Here is a 5,426-nt window from a genome sequence, read left to right as displayed (position 1 = left end):
TTTAACACAATGTGGCATATCATCAAGTTTGCCTACTAGTTGAACCTTGTATATACTTGTTAATACACAACCCACAAGTATATGCAATAGACTCAATTTCCTGTTCAACACTTAGCAAACTTATTAGACCTTTAATTGTGTTGTCATTCAATTTACCAAAATCCACTAAAAGGGCTAGATGCACTTACAATCTCCCCCTTTTTGGTGATTGATGACAATACAACTAAAGCTTACAAGAGATTGATAAACATTAAGATTTTGAATCCTATTATATAGTGAGCTCCCCCTAAATGTGTGTATTGAAGGAATTCAAATTTTGGCTTCAAACGCCAAATGCACATATTTAAGATGAAGTGTGGGAACTCCCCTATATCTTAGCATCCATGGGTGCAAGGTGTAACATGATAACCGTGATGCTCATGACAGTTCATGCACTCAAAGATTGCTGACCAGCAGAGGGCGACACTGCTGCACCAGAGAGCGGCACTGCCGCACTTGCCTAACCAGCACAGGAGAAAACAAGCATCACTCAAGGCATGAATGCCACACACTAGCATAAATAGTCCTTATCAAGAGTATCAATTTAAACTATCCTTTCACACACCACAATAATATTTTTTTTAAAAAACTTATATGTATGCCTCTCCTTTACCCCTTTCCATCCTTATATCAATCTCTCTCCCCTTACATTCTCCCCCGATATTTCTCCCCCTTTGGCATTAATCTCCAAAAAGGATATCTCCACCAAAAGGAACAAATGTTGGTCGATAAGTGAGGGCAAGAGTAGGTAAAAGTTTAGCATATGGGATTTCTCACCTATTTTCTACCAAACAAAGTATGCAACTTTTAGGTCAAGATTCTTGAGAGGTTAGCATATTTAGCTCATACCTCACTTAGATGATAGTATAACATGAGACAAACTCATGCCATCACCACAAGAGGTATCAACCAAATATCTAAAGAATTCTCTAATCGCCACCACAAGAACAAACTTATGGTGTGACTCAAAAATTGCATACACATGCACACACTAGCATGTAAAGGCCTAGATGCACAAAGATAATACATGAGTTCATGGAGCGATATACCTTTGTTCTAAGCCTCATAATCTCCACTATGAAGATGATTTCAATACTTGGATTTAGTGCTTTGATGGGACTAGAACTTCTTTATGCAAGATAATTTCATTTGTACCCATCTCTCATCATCATCATCTTCAAGGAGATATCATAAACTTGTGCTTGATATCAATTGAAAGTCCATTGCTAGCTCTTATTGTCATATTGAGATATCAACTGAAGACATATTTCTTGATATACCAAGTTAAAGATTATCAATTAATACCAATTGAAATATGATCTTCATAATTTTGACACCAATAAAGAGTCTTTACAAGGCTTTGTAATGTTTTGGTCGTTAGCAGCTAGCCCAGGGGCCATGGGATGAGTATATATATACCCAAAACCAAAACTAGCCATTGGAGTTCAAAAATTAGCCATCAAGACCTATACAGGTGTGGCACTGCCGCCCTTATGCGCGGCACTGCCGCCGCTCTTAGAAACAGCACAGGTCACCTCATGGAAAACATCATATCTCTTTACTCTGAACTCCGTTTTTAGTGATCTTGGACTTTTTGGAAAGCTTGTTTCGAGAGCTATCCAGCCCAACCAAGAGAAATCCCAAAGATCAACAAGTGCGAGTGTTGTTCTATTGAAAGGATCTTCACTAGTTGATGCCAATTGGAATGAATGCCCGTATCTCATAATGTCACCTTTTTAAATTAGGACACCTGCAACCTGTACATCATCCTCATTTTTTGATTCTCTGCTTGTCATCTCGATAAATCTCATTAGAGCTTACAAAAGATATGAAATCTAAACTGAGATTCTCGAACCATGGGTGTAGGAGCCTCTCCCTAAATATGTGAATAGAGATTTGAATTCTCAATTTGGCATGAAAGGCCACAATTCACATTTTAGGTGTGATGAGAACCTCCTCCTACATCCATGCCTGTTGTGGGGTGCTAAATAAAGTGTCACAGAAATAAGAGTGATGCATATGACAGGTCATATCAGTTCAAGCACAGAAGACTCTGGCTGATACAGCACAGGGTGGCACTACCGGCCATAGAGGGCGGCACTGCTGTCCTGACTATATCAGTCAGGTAGCAATCAGATTCCTACAGCATATCATATGAATATAAAATAATCTAAACTCAGAATATGACAAGCTAAAACAGTAACCATGAATACATGTCCATATCCAAAGCAAATTTGTCACAAAGTAGCATATTTCATAAAATAGAGTTTTGAGTTACTCTCAAACTCACAATCTAACAACTACTCTCATCGAATCTGGACATTTGATGTTGCCTAGGAAATGCTCATAAAGACAAGAGATAGCATTAAATTGCACAAGAGAATTTCACAACTAGTGATCATTTTGGATGTGGAAGGCATGTAGATCACTAATTGCAAAACCTTATAACATAGACTAAATTCCCCCTTTTTTTAATAGTGCATACATATACATGTGGAAGGCAAGAACATAGGCACTTTTGGTCAATTAAGTCCAAACAAGGGAATTTAAGCTATACTATGGAGAGTAGCTACTTAAGAGATAAAAATACAATCTAAATGAATATGAGAGATAACCAATTTGGATTGAGTCAATGTAGCATACTCATGAGAGACTCATTCTCAGCAAGCGACTACACAAATTCACTAGAAGAAAAGGTTAGTCTTAAAAGACACAAAGTATAGGATGGGCTCCCCCTTAATATGTGCATCAAGTGCTTGAATTACTTGTGAAATGCACTAGAATCGGTTTAAGAGTCAAGGGAAGTTCATCCTATATCTTGGTCAAGGCATGATAAATTTGCAACAATTGAAATTATGCCAAGGAAACATACCACCACCAAGGTAGATAGATCACCACATAAATTTTTTTTATCGATATGACCATCATAGGTGAGACTTCAATGATTTGGATGGCTATAGTTCTCACTTGATGAAATGTGGTAAAACTGAGATTTTGTGATCATCCAAGATCCATATTAGTTTCCTAGTTCTTTCTTTACCTAAAGCAACTCACACAGAGAGCAAAGGTAAAATTCATAAAATTTGCAAGTTATGAACTAGGAGTTACCACTCTTTGTTGATAAGATCCTGGGAGATCAATGGGATGGATCATAGGTACTTGATGAGCACTTAGAGAGGAGAAATAGCAATGAAAGCCCACTCTTCAATTATTTTCTCCATCTCATCCAAATCTAGGTCTATTTAAAGGATTGGGATATTCAACATTTAAACCAGGAGCACTTGGTTTATAAAGACTGAGACCTCCTAGAATAATTATGAAACACCTAGAGAATCCAAAGGAACTACCCATCCTCCTTTTTCAATGTGGGTGACTGCACATCAAACACTTGAAAGAAACCAATAATCCCACAAGATATAGGCTAAGCTCCCCCTAAATTTGTGCATACAAGAGTACACAAAGTTCACTTAAGCACATTAACAATATGAGGTCAAGGGAGTGACTTGCACTATACTTCAACTGATTTGAACTCCTTGAAACTGCTTGCAATTCAATAGTCTCAGCTGATTACTTCTTGTTCCAACTAGTTGCAATCACTTGCTGCTGCTTGTACTCTGATTGCAACTTATTTGGACCCTTATGTGAGTTATTTTCTTTCATTAAAACTCCTTTAGACCAAATTTATATTTCTCATATTTACTGATTCTTCATGACCAACTTGAGAGCTAACTCAATCTTATTGCCACAATGCAATCCAAATCCATTCAGTTAGTTTTTAGATTCTGTCATCCTCAGAAAGGAAAAAGAAATCCATATCTCTCAGACCACCAGCCCAATATGCATGAAATTTGGTAGAGAACTTCATCTATGAGTCCTCTAACTTCTCTAAAAAATTTAGCTAATTTGAACTCCATTTGGTCTGTGAAAATAATTTTCTACCAGAACTGCTCAAATCTAAACTACACTATTGAAGCTGACAAAAACCAACTAAAAACTGATTTTCTTCAAAACCAATCTTCATACCAATTGTACAGAAACAAGTACTAGATGTGTATAGCATGCTCACAAAGTTTTAGGTCAATTTATCAGTATTTGAATCTCCAAATCCATGCTTGAAGGCAGTCAACTCAGATTTGTAATTTTCTAGACAGATTTGATGATCGATGATTCTTCTTCTTTTCCTGTCCAATCTTTGAGGTGATTTCAGTTGAGAATACATACAAGATGTTATATCCATTCAGTCCTCTCATCAACACTCATAATCTTGTGAATTCTTCTTGTATTGCTTATTCAAATCAACCTCAATCTTGATTCAAGCAAAACTAAAACTTTTGATCTAAATGGTCTTTAGCAGCAATATCTTTCTTTAGGTGAAGAATAACCTTTAAGCTTATGAATTAAATTAGCACAACATCTTCTTATTGATTTTCTATGAATAAGCTCAATCACAAGGAGACATTAGTAACACAAGCACTAGTTTTCCATTTAGTAACCATTTATATGTGGATGACAAGAGGGTTACAAAAATGGAGAAACCTCATAACATGGACTAAATCTCCCTTGATGTCTCATGCACATTCTTTTGAGTGGAATGGAAATGTAAATGTGCATGGTTGGTCATTTAAGTCCAAAGGGTAGATTTAACCCCATATTTATGGTGAGTGGCTAACATAGACAAATCTAATCCAAATTAGCTAGAGAGAAAATACATCACATGGTTTTGGATTGATAGCCTTCATATAATAGCACACTCTATTTGAGAAACACATTCTCATTTAGTGAGACTACATAAATCACTTAGAGAGAAAGATTAGTCTCACAATTCTAGCCATAGATTAAAGTCTCCTTTTATAAGTGCTCTAAGTATTTGAATTTCTCACATAGCACTTTATTCATTTAAGAACTTGAGATTTTCACTCTATGTCTAGGTCATGGCAACAATAGTGTAATCAATTTGAACTATGCCAAGAGATACTCACAACCATTATAGCATGTAGATGCCCATAAGATGAGAATGAGAATTTGGCAATCTAACATATGACAAGATTCCATCAAGTAGGAAGTTCTTGACTTGTGAGTAATAAGTCCTTTTACTTGACTTGAGCTTGATTCTTTATTCTTGGCCATTTTGAAATCTACTTACATCCTCCAATGTGTACCAAGATTCCAAATCCATCAAACCAATTCATAATGTGCATGAACATAAACTCGCTTCATCTTGTTTTTCTTGGTTTGAAGTCCACAAAGGAAAGTCAAGTCACCTATGTTGCTTGATGTGGATGATCAATTCAATTTTGATCATATTTCTATTCTATGACCAGCAACCAATGAATATCGTCAAGTGCTTCTATTATCCTAAGTGGCTACACAAGACACAAAGGAGTTTA

Source organism: Miscanthus floridulus, chromosome 3 (assembly GCF_019320115.1).
Source record: "Miscanthus floridulus cultivar M001 chromosome 3, ASM1932011v1, whole genome shotgun sequence".
In the NCBI taxonomy this organism is placed as follows: Eukaryota; Viridiplantae; Streptophyta; class Magnoliopsida; order Poales; family Poaceae; genus Miscanthus; species Miscanthus floridulus.
This window is presented reverse-complemented; position numbering follows the sequence as displayed.